Raw genomic sequence first — 24,893 nt, 5'->3', positions numbered from 1 at the left:
TCGGTACTTACAATTTGATTCAATATGTGAACATTATTCATAAGTAGAGAGCAAAGAGTTTCTCGAGAGTAATTTTTCAAGCACCTAAAAGTTTTAAAAATAGTTTGCCTTTTAGGTTTACGAACGTTCAGCAAAGTTAAAATATTCTTGTGATCTGCTATTGAGCTAGGGGTTACCTCTGATTTTGTTATCATATATTTAGCATTTGTAATGACTAGATCGATAAGGGATGCTGAGGTAGAAGTGATTCGTGTGGGTTTATCTACAATCTGGTCAAATCTTAAGTTTTTAATTAGCTTACCCAGTTTCTTCTCCTTTTTTAACAGATCATCATTAAAATCCTCGTAAATGAAAATAGGCTTATTGCGTAAAATTACTTCCTTAAAGACGTCTGAAATATAGTTAAAAGAGGTAACAGCAGCTTTAGGATGGTGGTACACGCACCCGACAATAATAGAGGGAAATTTTCGATGTTGGACGGAGACCCACTTATCTTCCACTCCCTCCTGTTTTTCGATCCCAAATTTCAGCTCGGTGACTTTCAAATAATTCCTTATAAACAAACATACACCTCCACCTCGACCATGATCCTCACGATATATTTTATACTCAGGTATATGAATAAAAGTATCACTTATATAAGGATACAGCCATGTCTCACTAACACATAAAATATCTATTTTTTGTTCTTCTAGCATTAACTGTATTTCAAGTATATGACCAAGTATTGATTGGGCATTTGTATGTACAATTTTTAGAAAATCATTACATTTAGCATTCTCAATGGCACTGCCTTCTTGGCCTATGTCCTAGTAATGGATATTTTTCTGACATTGTTTGCTTTTGTGTCCATATTCATGGCATGAGTAACACCTAACCTTATGGTCGAACCTACAGTCGGATTGGTGGTGATTAAATTCACCACGTTTGTAACACCCATACCCATTTCTTTCGGTATATGAATAATAGTAGTCGTTAACTTCTCTGTTAGGTCTATCATATCCTTGTCTAGTATTTGTACTACTAAAGTGCGCTTGGTCTCTACCATAACCAAGTCTACCTCGATGATAAGTATTATTCCTTGAGTGTTGATAGCTATTTCTATGTAACCTATTTTTATTCCTTCCTTCTACCCTCCCGAATTTATCATAAGGTTGCTACTTTTACTCTTTACATGATTAATCCTATAGTTATTATTTTTCAGATTACATATATTTGACTTGATTTCTTTCCAATTATAACAGAGTAAGTCGTTTGTGCATATAGATGAAATTGCATCTAGCAACCTAACTGCACCCATTCTATTTAGCAAATCATAGTTTTTATCATCCTGGTTTTCATAGCAATTTGTATCAATATCGCCTGTTCCAAGCTTTAAAAACCTTTGTCTCTCAATTAAAACAACACCATTTCTGTCACACCATTCGAACAATTTACAGTTATATTGATTTATTCTACTATTCAAATCATGTCTTGCTTCTAGAGCTGGAACAAGTTCACAAACCTTTACTACAATGTCATTATTTTTCTCTTTGAGTTCAGGTACAATGGTGCCCAGGTTATCAAGGACTCTTTCCAACGCTACATCTTCGTCAAGCAGGTCCTGAGTACCACAGTAGATGATGCATTCTTTCGGTGAAATTTCCAGTTTTTCCCTAATCCAGGACTTTAGTAGATCCAGATTTGCTTCGGGGAGGGTTCTGATCATAGCCTTATCGTTGAGGTCATTAGACTTTACTTCTTTTAAACAAGAATCTCCAACAAGTAATATATTTCCTTCATTCGAAGTGGATGCCAGAGTTTGACGGGAGCGCGATCTATTCTGTTGCTGAAGGCTCTCTTTTAAGTGTTTGATAGTTACCTCCGCAAAATAAAGTTTAGTTTTAAGCTGCTCTATTTCTTTTTCCTTCTCTGCCAGGGAATTGTTCACAACATAAAAATTGTCTTTAGTTTCCCTAACAAACGCTTCAAATCGGTGAAGTAGTTCTTCCGAATTTGGGATTAGTCTCTCTTTTCTATCTCATGGGTGCCATCAGGCGGCGAAAGTGTTTTTTCAATACTCCCATAATAAGTGATCAGTTTATCAATTAGGGTTTCTTTATTAGTCCATACACCTCCAAGTCCCAGCTGAGTACAGTGTTTCTGCAATTCACTCTTCTTGTACCCTCTTAAAACTTGTTGTGTTGGGTTTGAAAGCGACGACAACGGTGGTTTGTCTCTCTCTTCTCCACCTCTCCCTGTCTCTTCACCTGCTATATGTGTGCTATTAGTAGGCATATTTGATGTTTACAGTGCGTGAAGAATAATGGGATCTTAATACAGTGTCCAGGAAAGTGATAAATACTTTGTAATTTACGATATTAGATTCTGATAGAAAAAAACAATACTATGAAGTTCCTTTGACGCCACAAGATGCCTAGTGCTTTGACGCCACAAGATGCCTAGTGCGCATGCGCGGCTCAGAAAAAAAATTTAACAGGAGTCCAGTAGGAAACTCCAAGAAATTTTACAGCTAAAAATAACAATGTACACTTCAAATTACTAAAAACACTGGTCGCTGACACAATCACTGCGCTTTCACATACAAGAGGGCAGCGTCAGTATGGGGCATTATTTGTTTGTCACTGAAAACACTAAAGTTACATATGGTAAGGTACTTTCGAAAGTTGATACTTTTGTTATGAGAATGAGGTTGGGGTATAATTATTGTTGGCAATATATGGATGGTGAGGGTATACCCTGTAGATTATGTGGTGAAGCATACTCGCATACTCTGCATCATTATATGTTAGAATGTGATAACCTTAGGGAATTTAGAAATGTTTCTATTAATAATGTTACTGAGCAAGTTTGTTTTGTCTTGAATAATAATTTCATAAAAAGAATTGTTAATAAGTTTCCAAGGTTTTCTTGGAATAGATAAAAGAGCATTGTAGAAATTACATTTGTTGGGGTTGCATTAGCATGCTAATACATCCCATTTCATGTATCTTTGTCAATCAATTTTTTTTATTTGAATTTGAATTTGTGAAATGTAGGACTATGACTATTATTGAAAATAACCTCTTAAAATACATACTATCACCTTGATTCATTCTTAGTTTATGTATATAAACTGAGCTAACACGCCCCTTTACTAAAAATGTTGTGTGTGTATTAGCCAACTATCCTTAACCATGAATTCCAACACTTGGACTAAAATAACGCCTGCATTAGTTAACTAAACATATTCCTGTAATACAAGAGTGTGCTGTTATACCTTCTATCTTTAATAGTACTCGGAGCTATAAATGAATTAGAAATGATTCCAGAGTCAATCTGTATCTGTACTGAATGTCTTTTCCGCATCTGTGAGTTCCCAGGTTTGGACATTCAATATTTCCTGTAGCCAAATTAAACTCACTCTCTACTCAAAATGGTGGTACTGTTCTTTTCAGCAGAAAATGAATTAATAAATTAATAAGCCATATATTTGCCATCAAAATGCCCACAGGTAATAACAGGTAAACCTCATCAGTCAGCGAAACCAAGAGTAGCAGAAATCAACACTAATTGCTTGACTGATTGATGGCTACTAAAACTGGCGTCACAAATAATCCTGTAAGGAACTTTAGGAATAACAATGTATTAACTAAGCTGCACTGACGAATTATCTGAGACAGCATATTTTACCTTATATTTTTCTGGTTTTTGTTTGTTTGTTTGTATGGTATTTTTACGTTGCATGGAACAAATTGTTATCCAGTACCGGGTATATTTTGCTGGAACTCATCCAGTATGGTCTAGTAAATATTATCCTTATTATTTCTCTAACCTGTGAGCTTTTGAATACATAAGGTTTAAATGTTTTCACTTATTAGGAATGTTCCTTTAAAGTTTGAAGTCTTTTGTATTGGTGTTGCGAGATTTTGATGGTTCGTTTTCCATAATCGAGTCTAAACATGATCGGAATGTCTCGATAACAACGCGTAAACGATTACTGAAACTATTCTATGCCTTAATTACGCCCTTAAGACTAACGAAATAGTCTATCGAAAGACAGTTTAAAAAGACCTTATAAGCTGTCTGCATATGTTAAAAAATCACAGCTGATTTCTGTTACGAAATGCACGTAATAAAATAAACTCATATTTAACGCTGGCTCATGCATCCGCTCTGGGCATCCTATTACGTCCCCTCCCAACACCGCTACGTACAACAAATTCATTTCCTTATAAGAACACCTCACTTGACTTGCAGGTAATAAAGATTAATTAAAATCCATTTTGATGTAATATATTCGTCTATAAACAGCGGTCACTCACCCACACCTCCGTAGGAATACACACCAAACCACCAGATTTACATATATAACAATGCACTACAATTAAGCTATACTAAATATTAATTTGCATATATTTAAAAAACATAAGCAAGAGCCAATTTTATTTTTTTTAACTATCCGCATAAATGCTCTGCTGCAACATCAATCGCCAAATTTACCTCTGTTCATCATCACCTAAAACTGAGTATGAGACATTATAGCTAGGTCCAAAAGAGCTAGACCCAAAAGAGCTAGTACAATTGAGCTAGTGCGACCAAATGGCTAGTTCCATAATAGCTAGTACCAAAATCGCTAATGTGACAAAATAGCTAGTTATACATTTGAGCTGGTACAAAAAGAGCTGTTAACCAAAATAACTAGTTTCAAGAAAATGGAGAGTTATTTCTACTTCATCTTTTCTTTTAATCTTTTTCTTATCTATGGAGAAAAAAGTTAGTAGTATTCCACCCTTCATCATGGAAGTTATAAAGTCCCAGAGAGGAAAAGATTTACTTAACTACGATGGATATTTGTACAGAAAAAATACAACGAACAAAACCAGCCAGAACTGGAGATGTGTAGTGAAGGATTGTAGAGGAACATTGAAAACTGCGCCGAACTACCAAGAAAAGTGTGAAGTAAAAATTGGACAAGAACATAATCATGCCCCAGATCCCACGAGGTAAAGTGTTATAATTGCTTTAGGGAAAATGAATGAGCAAGCTTCAAATTGTAGTGCACCACCACGAAGAGTTATTGCTGCTGTAGTACAAGAGCTGGATGACGAAGCAATGGCTAATGTCCCTAAAAGAAAAGCGCTCCAAAAACGTATTCAACGTAGACGTAAAGTTGAAGGCCATTTTCCTGAACCTTTATCAATTAATGAATTGATATTCCAGAAGAATTTAAAACTTTTACTATAAACGGAAATACAGAACCCTTCTTACTGAGTGATGTAACAAGCGATTCAAAACGAATAAACATATTTGCAAGCCAGCATATGCTCGATCAACTTGCTAATTCAAAAATGTGGATGTGTGATGGCACTTTCAAAGTCGTTCCTAGAATATTTTATCAATTATATACGATCCATGTTGTTAGAGAAAACTTTCTTTTTCCCTGTGTTTATGTTATGATGCCTGATAAGGCTCAGTCAACGTATGAACGAGTATTTCAGATTTTGAAAGACAAACGCCCAGACTGTGACCCTGAAAACGTAACCTTAGATTTTGAAAAGTCTGCTATCAATGCTTTCATGACAATGTATCCTGATGCAAACATAAATGGATGTTTCTTTCATCTATCACAGTCAATATGGAGAAAAATACAAGTCACGGGATTATCAAATAGCTATATATCTGATGCCAACTGCCGTCTTTATTGCAAAATGCTGGCTGCTTTGGCGTTTCTAAATCCAGATGAAGCGACAGATGCATTCGTAGAGCTAAATGAAGACCTCGAACGTCTACAATTGGATGAAGAAATGCAAATATTATATGACTATTTCGAAGACACATACATTGGTAGGCGACAGAGAAGAGGAAGAAGAATACCCTTATCTCCCATCGAATTGTGGAACGTCCGGGAAATAACACAAAACGACAGAACAAGGACAAATAAAAAGTTAGAGGGATGGCATCGTGCTATTCATGGAATGTATGACACTGCTCATCCAACCGTATGGGGCTTTTTTCAAGGAATTAAAAAAAAAGAAGCACTTCAGAGAAGCAATCTAATTGCGTATATCAGTGGGCAGCAATTACCTGTCGAAAGAAAGACTAAGGAAATTAACGATAGACTGAAAAACTTGATTAGCAAGCACACAAATAATGATATATCTACTAAAGATTTTTTACGAGGAATAAGCTATAACATAACATATTAAAGGATAAAGTTTTATTTGTTTTTTAACATTATCTAGTTAAAAATAATAAGAATGATGAGACAGAAGAAAATTTATTTTTTACTTTTTACCCAGTAATCAACGTAAACACACACACACACCACACAGTTTAGCAACACTACATTTTCTCGAAACAAGCTATTTTGGTTAACAGCTCTTTTTGAACCAGCTCAAATGTACTACTAGCTATTTTGTCACAATAGCGATTTTGGTACTAGCTATTATGGAACAAGCTATTTTGTCGCACTAGCTCAATTGTACTAGCTCTTTTGGGCCTAGCTCTTTTGGACCTAGCTCTTTTGGACCTAGCTCTTTTGGATCGCTCCCCCTAAAACTATATATAAAAGCTTCAATGGCGCCACCACTGACAGTGAGGCAATTTTTGACTGCAGCCAAACATAGTTATAATTTCTCCTAAATAACAACACAGTTGCCACAGGAGGAACTTCAGATAATAACAAAGACATGATCCCAAATGGAGGAGGAATACTTAATTCACTTAACCACTGATTGCCAAATCCTCAAAAATGCAAAGGATGGTGACTGATTACAGCAAATATCTCTCATTACCTAGGCAGCCTCACTTGCATACCTTGTTTTGAAATAACATCTTTTATGTTTAAGCAAGGAATACTCCCCGTAAGCAATTGCTATCAGTACAACAAGATTATTAACAAATATAAAAGTACAAAGTCACAGATCGGGCTACAGTTTTTAAAAGTCAAATCACAAAACTGTAACACAACTTTTCAGAGTAATGAACTCGGTGCATAATACCAAACACATTAGCAGAAATACTTTTATTTTTCTACTTTTTATAGGCAGTACCCAACCCTGCAGGACTACCTGTACTGCAAGTTGATGTCTTTCATTGCAAGTTGATGTCTTGTATTGCAAGTTGATGTGTATTGCAAGTTAATGTCGTGTATTGCAAGTTAATGTCGTTTGTATAGTAAGTTGATGTCTTGCATTGCAAGTTAATGTCTTGCATTGCAAGTTAATGTCTTGAATTTGCAAGTTAATGTCGTGTATTGCAAGTAATGTCGTGTATTGCAAGTTAATTTCGTGTTTGCAAGCTAATGTCTTGTATTACAAGTTAATGTCCTTTATCCTTTATTGCAAGTTGTAGTGTATTCCAAGTTTTTGTGTTGCAAGTTTTGTATAGCAAGTTGATGTCTTGCATTGCAAGTTAATGTCGTGTATTGCAAGTTAATGTCGTGCATTGCAAGTTGTCTTGTATTGCAAGTTAATGTAATGACGCTTAAAACACGTGAATTACATTATGGATACCATCAACGTGAACATTAACGTACAAGGAATTTTCGATCTATCCTCAGCTATTGTCTACAGCCTTTTTCCTTGGTAAACGCCTTAACACAATATTAGTCCAATAACCACATTTACTTACCTAATCTACGACGAAGATAATACGCAAGTCAAAGAGACATTCGCCTTTATTTATCAAGACTGTCCTTAGTAATTATATCACACCATAATGCCTTGGATATCCAGCAGTTGTTTGCGTAACTTTAAATCCTTTAAATCTCCAACTGCTAATACGAAACTAAATACAGCACAGAAACCAAATACTTTTACCAAGTGCGTTAAGTTGCGTCGGTGTCAATGATACCAAAATGTTTTAGGACTTTCAAAACCTCCAAGGGGCGACAGCAATTAACACTAATAGTAATACGTCCAGCTCGTCTCAAGCAAGACGGACAAATAACCTGTCAAACCACACTAGACGTAACTATGGCGGTGAACTTTGTCGGAAACTGGACTTACGTTAATTAACGCCTGATTTTTCTTTATACAACGACCAGTAAAATGAAACTTGGATATACACAAAGCCATTTATATTCCCAAAACAGCGATTCAAATTTTGACAAACCGAAAATTTTCATTTGAATTGTTCCTGGTGTTTTAACTGAGAGAGAGACGAGAGAGGAGAAGTGATAGAGAGAATTAGAGAGCGAGAGAGAGAGAGAGAGAGAGAGAGAGAGAGAGAGAGAGAGAGAGAGAGAGAGAGAGAGAGAGAGAGAACAAAATAAATCCTAATTCAATCTCATTTAAAATCGAAGGAATCCAGGTTTTTCTTCGAATTTTGGGCTACTGAAACCAACAGGTAGGCGTGGCAGAGGTTTCGAGCTGTCAAACTCGCTAACGGTAGAAGAAAGGCTTATTGAAAAGCTTTCTCTTAATTTCAGATAAAAGACAGAGAGCTGCACTAATGCCACAAAGCTGTGTGAGCAAGATTTCCCACAGCTATCACCTAGCATCCATAGATCCTACCCACAGAGAAATTGGTGCAAAAATTGGAGCTACACACAATCATCCCTTCGAACTTTTGGTGACCATCATTGAAAGCATAATACTACTACTGAAGTCACCTTAAACTGATCATTTTAAATCCTCTCCAGAGCCTGGATTCATAACCATGCCTTTAAATATGAGAAATTTAAGTTTGGTCTCACTGGAAGCCATCGTCTGCCACCTGGTCATCAGTCAATTGACCCGTGATCACGGTTGTTCCCCTCATTTAAGCAAAATGTTGCAAATTCTTGATGATTATTCAGCAAGTAGTTAAGTCCAGTCTCATTAATTGCAGATTGACTGATAAATTAAGTTACGAATTGGTGACACTGGTTCAGACTAATGAAACAACAGGTAGGCGTGGCAGAAGCTTTGAGCTGTCAAATTTGTAAACCGCTAATTTAAGATTGATTGGAAAACTTTTTCTTCGTATCTGATAAAATATACGAAGCTGTACGAATGCGAACGGGGTGCGTTTATCATGCGCCCACACGGGCGTGTAGATCCAATCCTAGGAAAAATTGGGTCAAAACCATATACAATATGTTATTATTCAGAGGATAAACTCTATTCATAAGGAACAAACACCATAGATCCTATCCCCGGAGAAATTGAAATTCAAGATTCCAAAGAATGTTCTTTTGTTTTTATGGCCATATTTGAAAAGCGTCTTAAAATTAATACAAAAACCTTGAATTAGTCAGTTAAAAACTGTCCCGAACCTGAATTGAAGAATATAAGCCGGGTCTCACTAATCGCTATCGTCTGCCACTCAGTAGGCAAGCCATTCACCTGTGATCACGGTTGTTGCCCTAATTCAAACAGTGTGTTGCAGATTCGTGATGCTCATTCAGGAGGGATTCGAATAATTATGCGAGCTATAGAATTACTGATGAATTAAGTTACGAATTCAAGAAGGCTGTTGATTACCATCGTCGCCCAAAGAGAAAAACAAACAAACAGTAATTTTTTTAAGGACATCGAAGCAGACATTACAATCTTCCGTATCATCTCGAGTCCAGCTATGCGATTTCCCTCACTTGAATTTGAGTTTATTCTTGGATCATAATGATTGCTTGACCTGTTCCTTGTTTTATAAATGACTTCACCTGTTTTGACTTTTGTATTTTCGTCCTCTTAGTTTTATTACATCGCCGCTGCTGCCAGGTTGAAAGGTGTCATCGAACAGATTCCCGAATCATTATTTTAACAAGCACATATTATCATACTTTCCAGTCTGTAAATTTAGAACACAATAAATCGAGATAGCTGGATCCTTGCCACATTACCCGAGATCGAAAAGGATTGTCTGTCTGTCTGCGGTGGTCTTAGTTGATTTAGAGTTCAGTTATCCACATCGGGTCACGTACTCCCACGATCACACCCCCCCATCCCGTCCCTCCACCTACAGCACCTTGCTACACTTACGAAAAATGTTCTGCTATGGACCCCCAAGCACAAATACGTTCAAGAACCTCAGAAGGTATTTCTACAGAAGCAATCCGCAGTGGTCTAGACTATGGTAATTGAAGTTTTCCTATATTATTTTACCCACTGAACAAGAATTTAAAGTAATATTTATTCGGACGACTGTAATTAACCCCAAAGGGCCAGTACTAAACACAGCGACTCGACCGCCGACCGAAATCGGCGGAAGAACACCAAAACCAATATGGCGGCGATACCAAAACAACAACAAACAAAGTAGGGAGCGACTACATATCAGCGACGATCGATTTGTGTGTGCTGTCAGTAAGGCCGTGGCGGAACGGCGCTTCGCGCCTTATCCGCATATTTAAAGATTCTTGGCAAGCACGGCATGTACTGGCTGCGCGCGCTAGCCACAGGTGTTACAGTAAGGCTACTTACCGTGGTGGATCACACCTAAAGGCGTTCCTTTTGTAGTCGATGCGACAAATAGCTCCACAACACTCAGCTTTTTTGCTTTAGAATTAAATTATGTCTTTGAGCATATGCAATCACAACTTCTTTACCACCACTAGACAAATAATGATAAAATTCACCGTAACCCACATTGCACTGCAAACAATCGGTAGGAAATCGAAGGTCTCTGTCAAAATTAATGCCAAACAAGGATACCAGTGGACACTGGACAGGTAACTTTATTACTCCACTGAAATGCTAGTGAAACTTAGTTTTCGACTAAAGTCGTTCGTAATTAGTTATGAAACCCATGACGTCATAACGATGTCACACCTCTCAGCCAATAATGAGTAACTGGAACTGCTTTTGTTTGCGTAAGAAAGTAAGTTAGAGGGCTCATTAAAAGTAAACATTACCGTAGAGGAAACACCTCTCCCGACTTAGGAAAAATTCGAGGTAAAAACTTATCAAGCTCATTTAATTCCACCCCGTTCAATCTCTCATATAATGACTATACTTTTTATATTGCTTTTTACATGCTCTTTCCATGTAGGTGCTTATTTATTTTGATATCCAGTGCGGAGTGCTTCTGTATTACCTTTAGTACTGGCCCCTGGGGGTTAATTACAGTCGTCCGAATAAATATTACTTAAAATTCTTGTTCAGTAGGTAAAACTGTATAGAAAAACCGCAACTGCCATAGTCTGGGCCGCCGCGGATAGGTACCCTAGATCTACCCCTCAGAATTTTCTGAGAAATTCAGAAGGTTAATTTTGAAAGTACACAAGTAAAGTTTTAAGAATTACGCAGTGACCGTCCAGCTCTGAAGGGTTTCCAGTCTACAAACTGTTTTTGAAAACTGCAAAATTCCAATTCCAGGACCACAACACTCCTTCGAGACAACATTTTCACGCTAGCCAATGGTTAACTAAGCATACAAAGCCTACAACAACAACAATATTGTCTTAGAATGTAAGAAAGACTGACCTGAAAGGCCTTCTCCTTTACCAAAGTCCTTTCCTCTATCTCGTGAGCACTTGTTTACTCTTCATGACTCAAATTCGTGTTTAGTCACTGAGTCTTCCAAAGCGTAATGCGGATAGGAATTGCTTTGACCAATCAGAGGCCTACACCATTATAATGTTTTTAACTCCTCGTTTCATTTGCTGAAATCGTTGGGTTTTGGCAAAAAGGCTTCTTAGACGGCCTCTCATTGGCTGTTGAGACGAAACACCATTTTCAGAAATTTCTTTAAAGATTATTTTTTACAGCTAGTATTAAATTGAAAAAAGAAGAAGTTATCAACGGTAAATAAAGTAACCGGGAATATTCTTCAAAATTCAATATAATAATGATGAAAGGTAAATATTAACTTTTTTAAATTGTAGAATGAAGTTAACGTCTGAAAAATCTTACTATTTATTTCAGAAGATCAAGTAAAGCACTGGGTTTGGAAGGCATCTAAATTTCTGCCATTGTAATGCAGTGGTTAGCCAGTGCCTGCTGGGGATTTGATAGGGCCTTGGGGTAGTAGTATGCCTAGAGACTTCGTCCCTGAGGCTTTATAAGCCTTATATATTATTTACATCTAATTAACACACATACAACCGTAGAGTAAAAAGTTAGGATAAGCCAACCCTGAGCAGCTAATGTGACGAACGTGCGCCATTTTTTAGCATCAGGTTTAATACATTATTATTTATTTATTCATTCGTTTATTTGTTAATTTATCAGTTTTACTACTAATTGATCTCCGCTTTTTTGTATTTCCCTTTTACTTTCTGTTACTCCTTTCGAACAAACATCACAGTATTCTTTGAGAGCTTGAGTTTAAGTAAATGGGCCCAGTAGTGTTGTTTTATATGCAGGGGCGTAACTGGTTCCAAAAGTTTGGGTGGGGGGTGGCAATGGGTTGGGTGGCGAGCAAAGCAAGCCTCCTCATCTGGGGGGTGAGGGGGGCCGCTATGAGCGCCCCCAGAAAACTATCGAAATTTGAGCTCTTTTTAGGGGCACTGTAAGGCCTATAAGGGCAGGTAAACTAAATAATATGGGTGGTTTAACATTAAGCATCTGAATACAATTATGTGTCATATTTAGGATGCCATGAAATATTTGGTGGACACGCTTACCCCTTAGCACACATAGAATTTATCAATAGCTGTGCTGTACTGAATTTCAATATACATATATATACACATGTAAATATATATACATATGAAATAAGGACCTTTTCTGCCTTATCTGTTCAAAAAAATATGATACAAGGGAGGTAGGATTTCGCCCCTTCCCAGATATACTAAAATAATGCTAATAATAATGATGATAATAATGATAACAATTAATGCTAATAATAATGATAACGATTAATGATGATAATAATGATAATAATTTTCATAATCGAGATAAAGCACTTACAGATACTAATACACATAAGCTACAGCCTACAGGATATAGAGTAAAGGTGCTCTATTTACCTTACATTGAGAGGCAAAGTTTCTGCATACATAACTTGGCGATTATACTCATGCAGAGTACTAGACATTCATAGAAATTAAAAGTATATAACTGTTCAGCAGGGAGAGGCAATAGCTGTATACAGGCAGCCAAGACTTTTGTCTTCCTTTCTAACATTAAAAAAAAAAAAAAAAAAAAAAGGTACTACATGGGGTTTAGAAGTTGCCAAATGTGTTTTTTCGAGCCTCATTTGATTGAGCTATAAATTTTCCTTGCTCTGTCTTCGTATAGAGAGAGAGAGAGAGAGAGAGAGAGAGAGAGAGAGAGAGAGAGAGAGAGAGAGAGAGAGAGAGAGAGAGAGAGAGAGAGAGTATTTTTATAGTTATCCAAATATCCCAAAATACTGTTTTCTATAAAATTATTTCTATTTCAATAGAAAACATACAAGATATATTAATGGTAAACTATGGTAATCTTGTCTCCCTCGCTTGTAAATTTCATAAATCAAATAAAATCACTATAAAGATAAAGATATTTATATTATCATATGTCGAAAGGCGTTGCTAGTAATACAAAGAAGATTAAAGCTTCTTATTAATACTAAATAAAGGGCAGTAAGTGCTAGGTACACCAAATATAAGATTTTTTTTTTTTTTTTCTTTTTTTTTTGGCATATAATGTTTTCTCAAGATTGCACGCTAAAGACATCTATTGAGTGCTATGACAATCTTCGGATGACGTTTGGTCGTTAGAGGATGAAACTATTATATATTGTTTTTAGAAAGATCACGAATAAATCCCGCATCGATATATATGATGAATATTATAAAGGAAGTAATATGCATATATCTAAAATTGAACGTTAATAAGGGGACGTTTTGAAGAACGTAAAATGTTTTCAGGAAAGTGATGAAGTTCGTTCTGATAACAAAACAATGGCTGCTCCTTGTCCGGAGAGGGGGCAGGATTGCCAATATTAGTGGAGGCTTTAACTTGCAATTAAAGGCAAAGGACGAAGTAGTCTTTACGAGAATCAATTAATTAAAGACGTTAAATGAATCTCATACGGAATACTTTGTCATCATCGATCCAAAAAATGAGAAAATAACGTAGAAGAGGCTGAAAATTATATTATTTAAAAGTCTTAAAAGTTGGGATTCATGAGACATCAAGGACTATTCATATCAAACGTCATGAATCCTATAAATTTTATTTTGATAGAAATTTTGCCATTTAGGAGATATATTTAATAAAAATAATTGTTTCTGGTTGAAAGTATGTTTCGAGTTTGCTAAATTTCGTGGAAATTCGAAAATTGAGGTTGAAATACGTCGGATTTTGTTACGCAGAATGACCAACATTATAATTCCAGGATACGATGGGAAATCGAGGAGCAGCCCTGGGAATATGAATAATTATAATGGAATGATATATATTGTACACGGATGTAACATCCATCAATTTGCTTAAGAATTACACCCAATCTCTCCTGGTGAAAAAGATAAAATTAGTGCATTTGCACTTGGTTACCCTGTGGCACAAATAATTGACAGAGTGCAACTACATATACAACCTGCACTGCAACAAATCAAGAATGCAATGAAACCACTCTGCAAAGAAAACTTGCTAAAAGACCAGCGTGAGTGGGTAGAAAAGAACTCACCGTCTGCCAGATGGTATAAGACGTCGACTGACCTAGTGCCTCCTCCCATAGACAGGCACACACCAAGAAAACTTGCTGTGATCATCAACAGACTCAGGCTAGGATACAAAGCCTGCTGGGAAATCGTGGAAAACAGTATCAGACCATGCGAACACTGTGAAGAAGAAACGCAGCAACCACTCCTTCACTACCTGCTGGAGTGCAGAGAAACGGCACTGCTAAGAGATGTAGCACAAATAGATTTAAATTCACAAAATGCTGAGCATGCAGCTGCCAGTCACAAAAACGATCATTGAGAACTTAGAAGAGCATGCCCAGATGCTCTACAACCTACCTCCACCAAGGTAAAATAAGCTAAATTAACATCATTCACCCTCATCACATCCCCTCACTGTAAGGCTCTATCCACATCATCCACTATCATTCTTCTAAACTTTACCTACCACTGAAATCCTTCCGCAGGGACCCAAGGGAGTAAAGGGTTTGACAACCCCACCTGCACAGATTCTCTAATATTCGAAAGCCTTATATTTTTCAAACTTCTACTTCAATATGACATGATGGCCCTCTCTTACTGACACCATCATCCTTCCCCTGTTCACTCCTATCTCTACAACTAAAAATATTTCCAACTTCATAAACCTAACCATGAACCTACTGAATCTTTTCAGATCACCTACGGGCCGAACAAGGGAAAGGCCCGTGCCAACAAGAAGTGTTGGCTTAATACAACTACAACAAAAACAACAATGACACAGAGCATTGCACTCAGCAATCCCGTCCCGATGATGGCCAAACGAGGTGGCTGAAACATGTAGACGCCTATAGAAAAACCAGAAAAGAAGAAAACATAAGGAATACCGAATAGACCCGTGACGACTACGGCCTGTTCCCGACCTACGAGACACACCTATACTATACCAGTTGACGACCCCGGCCTGTCCCTGATAACCAGTTGCCTTTGATAACACCAGCCCGAAATTCTGTTAACGACCTACAGCGCGATGAAGATTGGACAGCTGCTTTATAATATCAGCCAGCCAGAAAGACATATCATAAGGAGAATTGAAAGAATTTTTTTTATAAAATCAGTTCTGTGAATTCTGCCATTATTTTTAATAAAACATGTTTGAAAGAAGGCCTGTTTCCAGCATACACTAATATTATTATTATTATTATTATTATTATTATTATTATTATTATTATTATTATTATTATTATTATTATTATTATTATTATTATTATTATTATTATTATTATTATGCGTATAGAACAAGCCTAGGGGGCCACTAACTTGTAAAGAATTAGTCATCCATTTGAAAAAAATTATAGAGAACAACTTGGAAAAAACACAGAAGATAAATACATAAACACAAGGCGAATTGTTTTATGATAAGAAATAATGACGTTACAGAGATCAGAATCAAATAGCCAAAGCGAGGAAGGGATAATAGAAGTTATTCATTTCAGTAATGTGTTCTCTTACAGATCTAATCTACAGAAAACATCGAATGACATCCAAAGCCCTCCCAAAGCATCAACAGTTCATCTGTTGATTGAATTGAAAATGAAATTTAGACCAAAGGCCAAGCACTGGTACCTATGAGGCCATTTAGCTATGAAACAGAAACTGACAGTAAAAGGGTTAGTAGAGGGAAAGACCCCATATAGACTCCACTTTTCTAGCCCCGCCCCCCACCCCCCACCCCCCCAAGGGGCGTGGCTACCCCCCCTCCCCCCTCCTGATAGGCTCATGTACGTACGTGAGGCCTAAAAAGGGGCGGGGCAACCCCCAAAACCCCTAAAAGGGGTTTTGGGGGTGGCCACGCCCACCCCGACCCCATATAGACTCCACTTGCCTGGGGGGTGTGGCCACCCTGGCCTCATATAGACTCCACTATTCTGGGGGGCGTGGCCACCCCTGACCCCAAATTGACTCCATTTGTATTATAAGCTCATGTACGTACATGAGCTCATAATTGACTCCATTTGTATGATAAGTTCATGTACGTACATGAGCTCATAATTGACTCCATTTGTCTTACAAGCTCATGTACGAACATGAGCTCATATTAGGGGGGCGTGGCCTCCCCTAACCCCAAATCGACTCCACTTTTCTACCCCTGTGACGTCACATAACTCTAAGGGAATAAAACCATTCTTTCAACCCTCCACTATTCTGGGGGGCGTGGCCACCCCTGACCCCAAATTGACTCCATTTGTATTATAAGCTCATGTATGTACATGAGCTCATAATTGACTCCATTTGTATGATAAGTTCATGTACGTACATGAGCTCATAATTGACTCCATTTGTCTAAAAAGCTCATGTCGTAGAGGGGCGTGGCCTCTACCCCAAATCGACTCCACTTTTCTACCCCTGTGACGTCACGTAACCTCCCCTAACCCCAAATCGACTCCACTTTTCTACCCCTGTGACGTCACGTAACTCTAAGGGAATAAAACCATCCTTTCAACCCCTCACCCCAAATTGACTCCACCTTTCCTACCCCCTGTGACGTCACGTAACTCTACGGGAATAAAAACCAACATTTCAAGCCCTCACCCCAAATTGACTCCACCTTTCCTACCCTCTGTGACGTCACGTAACTCTAAGGGAATAAAAACCAACATTTCAACCCCTCACCCCAAATTGACTCCACTATTCTACCCCTGTGACGTCACGTAACTCTCTGGGAATAAAACCATTCTTTCAACCCCTGACCCCAAATTGACTCCACTTTTCCTACCCACTGTGACGTCACGTAACTCTACGGGAATAAAAACCAACATTTCAACCCCTCACCACAAATTGACTCCACTATTCTACCCCTGTGACATCACGTAACTCTCTGGGAATAAAACCATTCTTTCAACCCCTGACCCCAAATTGACTCCCACCTTTCCTACCCCCCTGTGATTGTCCACGTAACTCTCCGGGAATAAAAACCAACATTTCAACCCCCCACCCCAAAATGACCCCACTATTCTACCCCTGTGACATCACGTAACTCTCTGGGAATAAAACCATTCTTTCAACCCCTGACCCCAAATTGACTCCACCTTTCCTACCCCCTGTGACGTCACATAACTCTAAGGGAATAAAACCATTCTTTCAACCCTCCACTATTCTGGGGGGCGTGGCCACCCCTGACCCCAAATTGACTCCATTTGTATTATAAGCTCATGTATGTACATGAGCTCATAATTGACTCCATTTGTATGATAAGTTCATGTACGTACATGAGCTCATAATTGACTCCATTTGTCTAACAAGCTCATGTACGTAGAGGGGCGTGGCCTCCCCTAACCCCAAATCGACTCCACTTTTCTACCCCTGTGACGTCACGTAACTCTAAGGGAATAAAACCATCCTTTCAACCCCTCACCCCAAATTGACTCCACCTTTCCTACCCCCCCCTGTGACGTAACAAGTTAACTCTACGGGAATAAAAACCAACATTTCAAGCCCTCACCCCAAATTGACTCCACCTTCCTACCCTCCACCCTCTGTGACGTCACGTAACTCTAAGGGAATAAAACAACATTTCAACCCTCACCCCAAATTGACTCCACTATTCTACCCCTGTGACGTCACGTAACTCTCTGGGAATAAAACCATTCTTTCAACCCCTGACCCCAAATTGACTCCACTTTTCCTACCCCCTGTGACATCACGTAACTCTACGGGAATAAAAACCAACATTTCAACCCCTCACCACAAATTGACTCCACTATTCTACCCCTGTGACGTCACGTAACTCTCTGGGAATAAAACCATTCTTTCAACCCCTGACCCCAAATTGACTCCACCTTTCCTACCCCCTGTGATGTCACGTAACTCTCCGGGAATAAAAACCAACATTTCAACCCCCCACCCCAAAATGACCCCACTATTCTACCCCTGTGACATCACGTAACTCTCTGGGAATAAAACCATTCTTTCAACCCCTGACCCCAAATTGACTCCACCTTTCCTACCCCCTGTGACGTCACGTAACTCTACGGGAATAAAAACCAACATTTCAACCCCCCACCCCAAATTGACTCCACTTTTCTACCCCTGTAACGTCACGTACTCTACGGGAATAAAACTTGAACCCCACCCCCCGACCCCAAATAGACTCAGTTCACTGATTTTTGCGACTCATGTCCCCTTTAATTGTTTTCAAAGTAACCGGGACGTTTACCTCATCCCCCCCTCCCCTATAAAATCTCTAAAAATTTATATATGCACATTGCGAATATACTCTCTCTCTCTCTCTCTCTCTCTCTCCCCCTCCCGTCCCTCCCTCCCTCCCTCTCTCTCAGCCATTACATTTTGTTTTATATATATATATATATATATATATATATATATATATATATATATATATATATATATATATATATATATATATATATATATATATATATGTATACACACACAGCTGCTTAGACATTCAGAGTATCATGATAAAAGGATATTTGGCGACTGACTTCATCCACATGTGATACATATATTTATCAATTTGATATCTCCCCTAATAACCATATCAGAGTCAATGTTATCTGATGATGAATCACGCACACATACACACACACACACACACACACATCCGAATACGAGGACAAAGGTACACATTTCAATTTTGTTTATTTATTATACCGAGTTTGAAAGAGGTTGAAAAATCAAATTACAGACGGAATTGTTATTTTATATTTGTAACCAATTCTAAATACAGGGGAATGAATTAATATTCCATACAAATGCATACAATAGAAAAAAACTGTACAAACACGAACGCGATAATATACGTATTCGCTTTTTCAAAAACAATACTTCAACGAAACATACGGCTACTATATATTTTCTAACCTGTTCCTTCACATCAAAGCCCTAGTATATACCACAAACATCTTCTCCAGCACTTTGCCCGACCGTGTATCAAAGACGACCGTTCATCTAAAACCTCAAAGCTTTTAAATTTAGCTAACAAGTTTTTCATATATAAATCTTCACAACACCTTTCCTCCAACAGGGATAAATTCTTTTTCATTATAGCCACGCAACTATTTTCCCATTTTGCTCATTTCATCCACTGAATGTAAAAAAGGAGAAAAATGTATCGAAGATAAAGGTGAGTAGGTAAGGAGGGATCGGGTAAGTAAAGAGAAAAAAACTAACACAGGTAAATATTGATTCAACCAAGTCGTATTAACTAGTCCGCTTTGACCAATGCCAGCGGGAAAGATAACATATTTGACATAGTCATACGATGATTTAAATAATTCTTCCTTCAATTTCTTGACTGAAGAAAAAAGTGATTGAACCTCATCTGTTTGCTATCTCTGCCCAAACGATCTGCGTGATCTTCATCTTTGGAATAAGCCACGCTCTTTTGCGCGTATTCATTATCTTCAATTGGAGCGCCGATACCGTATTGGGTAATTAAGTAGCTATGGTGGGTAGATCAACTTCTTCGTCGCCTTCCCAAGATGTGATATTTTCAGGTCTTTTCACAATGGCGGACCCTTCAATACCCCTATCACGAAGACAGGCATATGATGCACCAGTGCGAGAATATCGAAAACCTGCCAATTCGGCATACGGATAACCTCGAATGACGTCCGCCACCACACCGTAATTCCTGCATGTCACACAATTAGTGGCCACTACTAAACACGTATTTCTCTTCCGGAACTTATTTTCGGACAAGTTCCCGAAAACTAACTTGCACGAGGAGGTTGATGAAGCCATGGCGAGAGTGCATGTCTTGATGAGACAATCCTTCAAGCGATAATGAGCTAAGAAAGCCCCGCTACCCGAGAGCCTTTATCACAATCACTGATTACAAACCTGTTGTGACGAAGCATCAAGTCTTATCATTCCCTCACGCCAAAGGTCATCCACACATGACTCATTTTATCAAAATCAGTATCACGTGACTAAACAGCTCCGGTATCATTGTTCCTAAAATGTTAATAAGCCACCCACACACTCGCCATCTTGTTTTTCGCATGTCCCGCCCTCACCTTCCCACCCCCTCCTCCTCCTCCCTTTTTCCCATATTTCACACGTTTCGATTTGTTTTTTATGGCTATATTCCTTAACATCCATCTTTAACCCCCGCCATTTCAATGAAGTAGCGATAATTCGAAATATTATCAACGTGGGTTTTTTATTCCCTTTAAATTCTCGAGCTATATCTAAAATATTATAACCTGCGAGCGGATGAGTAAATCTCCTTCTTCATTCCATTCAACCGTGTTAGAATCTTGTAAGTGCTTAACAAAAAAATATTGGAATAATACCTGTTAAATCAGGATTGCTATTTTTGCGAGTCATGTCCCCTTTAATTGTTTTCAATGTAATGGGGGCGTTTACCACCTCCCCTCCAGTCACTGCACCTACATTTTCTATAGGAGGAGGAGGAGGAGGTCCCGTGAGCGATATAGCCGGCATAGGTGGTTTTTGGATATTAAGGCAGACGTGTCCGCTACTACTAACAGCTGCCGTATCAAACTTGCCAGTACCCTCCAGGCTATTACTATCACCATCACAAACCTCTTTTCTATTCATTAACCTCTCGTAGGTAATGGCAGGGATAACGTAAAACTCCTTCATTTTCAATTAAAAAGACTCCCTACCAAACTCGCAGCAATAGGCAATAAAACCGATAGAATAGTCCCCCCTTTTACGAAACTTTTCAGTATATTTTTCTTCTTAGGTATTGGACGTTGTTTTCAAGGGACACAAGTGAATTTCTCGTCTATAATTTCTTAAGTGTTTAATAAACTTCTTATCTTGAGTTAGATTACCACAAAGAAAATTTCTAAAAATTTCCGAGAGAGTAGACACCAAACCACCGTTTAAGATGGGAATGACTTTACTTCTTTCACTGGGTGATAAACCAGAGATGAATAAAATAAAGTTTTTATTTTTACGTATTAAAGGTTGCTTACAGTTCATATCCGTACAATTTGAGATTCATCAACCCAGGAATTGAATTGACTCGGATAACCTTTCCAATGAACGTAATATTGAGTTTTATTATCTTTCCTCCTCCTTCCCAGAATAGTGATATCATACGTTTCTGGTAGATTTGTGCGAATTAATTCTTCACAATAAAATACCCCCTTTATTTCTTCACCAGCTAAATCGTTCCCAAGAAGTATACGACCGGATTTTGCCTTGTATCCCCTTTTCTTTTCGGATTTTAAAAATTTCAAGAGTATTTTCTTTGAATTGTATATCCCCTCCTAGTAATTGCGTTGCGACGCTCATCGGCAATACGTACAACGTCTCCAACATTCAAGAGCGAAATGGCGGGAGGATTAACGAGAACAGCCTTTTTATACATACTCGAGAATTGACGTTCAATGTCATCTCTATCCGTTAATGCGTGAACCTCTTGCGGGATGCGACCCAAACTTCTATGGGGGGTATTATTATAACTCTGAACAATGTCGCGTAAGACGTTAATGTATTTTAAGGTATTCTTATGTGTGAGATATCTATATCTCCGACCCTTAATAGTTCCTTATGACTCTTTCAGCTATAGAGGATTTGATTTCTCTCGAATAAACGCTATTATAAATTTTTATTTTTACTATCAGATATTCTCTGACGTGTTTGTTATAATATTCCCTACCCTCATCGCTATTCAAACGTGAAATTCCCGAAAATTCGGTAGATTCGATAACCTTCTTCAAAGTGCGAACGCATAGTAACACCATCCTTCTTTTTCAAGGGAACAATTTGTAGATATCTGGAAAACACGTCAATAAAGACTAGCAAATATTTGTAAAACCCATTATTATACCGATGCTAATTTGGACATATCAAGCTAAATCGGTGCTCGCTATTACTCTCGGTTTGGGTGACATTTTTTTTCCTTTTTTCTGGGGAATTTTTTTCGAGTGGCTTTATGCAGTGTGTAAGACTTTTGCCCACGTAAGAATTCTTTAACATTTTCACGAGTAATTTGGCTATTCAGATTTTTCGCTACTCTGAATAAAGAGTCCACCCCGCTGAAACTACCCACACCCCGTGCATCTCCGTACAAAGTTTTTAGCAGTTTTATCCGTTCTTTATCCATATTGGTAAGCTATTTGATATTCCGTTTCAACCAGAATATTAGTTCGGAGCTGTAACAGTTCAGGTGTTGACGGAGAGAAGTCTACTAACAAATAACCGTAGCGGTTACGTGATAGGGCCTTTTTATATATGTCCGAAAAGGCTGAAGCTTTTTGACGGCCGAATAACTGCTGACCTAAAGTTTCAATTTGACTAAAATCACGATTTTTCATTAGAATATAATGTGAGCAATTCAAGCTTATACTTCTACTAAACTTGCCCAAATGAAACATATTCTGAGTTATGAATATAACTGAAATAGATGAATGACGTCCCGCTGTGAAGGCGTTAGTCTCAAATTTATTATCACTAGCCTCGAGGAAGCAATCATCGAATATGAATAATAGACCTTTATTAACCTCCGTCTCCCCCTTTTCAGCTTAATCAAAGGGATTTAATATTTCTTTGGATACTTTAGATTTGGGACCTATTGAGGGATGCGTTTCGAGGGGGTGTTCAGATACCCCGCAATATAAAATGTATTGGAAACGCGTTTCATAGAGTTCAATGATTTTTTGACATAGGACGGACTTGCCACTGTTACTAAACCCCGCATGATAATATGAGCGGGATTAGCGAACGGGTCTAACAACTGCCCAGGGAAGGGACCTGTCACGGCCATGATGTTAGCGCGTTTAAAACTATAGTTGTGTACTTTACGCGCTCCTTTTTATATACAAGCCTTAATAATAATTAGGGTGAATGGAAGTTGACGGCAATAATATTTGTTTAATTTCCATAATCAAATACATACAGGTTTTTCCTACAATATAAAAATAGAACGTACAGTAAAAATGCAAGCTATAATAAAAAATACAATATAATAATTCAAAAATATAAAAAACTAACTGTGTATATGATTATATAATAAAATACATTATATACAATATAATAAAAAATATATATGAATATAAGATAAAATATTTAGTAAAAAGAATACAAACTATGACACCCGGTCAAGGTGTGATACGACCCCGTTTAAGTGGAGAGAGGGTGAAACCATTTCCCGTCGAGAAGTCAAAGACGTTGAAGAGAGAGAGGAATTAACATTGTATATTTTACTATTCTCTCTTCGACGTTTTGAACATCCTTTCACCCATGGGAAATGATGTGATGGATGTAGGGTCGGAGGAATAGGAGGAGTAGGAATTCTTGAGGTGCTAGGAGCGGGAATATTTAAAATTGGAGAGATTGCTGCTACTACCGGCGCCACCACTACCCTCTCTAGCTCCTCCTCCTCCTCCCCCTCCCCATCCCCCTCTCCCTCCTCCTCCTCCTCTATACCCTCCTCCACCCCAATGTCCTGGATGTCCATACGCCAACGATTTATAAGGTGTCACATAATATCTCTTGTCCTCTAAAGGACAGAGATACCTTTCGCTGGCTCGTATGAACACATCATGCCTCCTACTCTTTGCAAATTGTGCACACGAGTATAGGTAATCTCATTCTTTTCGATTACAGCTCGATACTGGTCATGTGGAATGGTCTTTTGCCAGCACCTTTGTACACCTTTCAAGGTGTTACTACTGACGACCTAGTTTCCGTCAGATACGAATAAACTTTAGTTTAACGCCGATGAATTCCCTCATGAGTTCACCCCCGCCCCCGTTTCAACCTTCACTAACCCGAGTTCCCCCTTACGTGACTCATCATACAATTCGTGAGTTTTGGGGAAATTACTCAAATCCATGTAGGGTTTGAGCACACCCTTCAGTTCCCGATTGAGGTTATCAGTCACCAGGGAAAAGATCAAGCTGTCGTGTCGGTATAAAGGAAGGAGGCTGAACTCGGTGTCCATACTGCTTTCGAAGAACGTCCGTAATAGAACCGATACATCATATCCTTCGCCATGTCTAGTATACAGAAACCGATATAAATCGGGGATTCAGCCATAACAGACTCTTTGCAATGGTTTACAATGTACCTGTCGTTACCCAGTTTTTCCAAAGACTTGTACGTGTGTTTGGACACATTCCTGAGGAGAGAGGCTTCACCGGTGGTGACGACAGTTCGGGTAGAATAATTCAATGAATTTTTAATAGTGACACCGAAAAGACCAGAAGAAAGAAAAATAGACACGAGAAATGCGTCACTTGGTGGAACTTCCTAAAGGCAAGACAATTCTGCAACTTTTAACGAATCAGGTCAAGGAATTTAGGTCAAGGTATTTATAGTGTGGGGTTCCGAGTTGCATCCTGCCTCCTTAGGAGTCCCTCACTTTTCTTACTAGGTGCTTCGTTTCTAGGATCAT

The sequence above is a fragment of the Macrobrachium nipponense genome, chromosome 9 (assembly GCF_015104395.2).
Source record: "Macrobrachium nipponense isolate FS-2020 chromosome 9, ASM1510439v2, whole genome shotgun sequence".
NCBI lineage: Eukaryota > Metazoa > Arthropoda > Malacostraca > Decapoda > Palaemonidae > Macrobrachium > Macrobrachium nipponense.
This window is presented reverse-complemented; position numbering follows the sequence as displayed.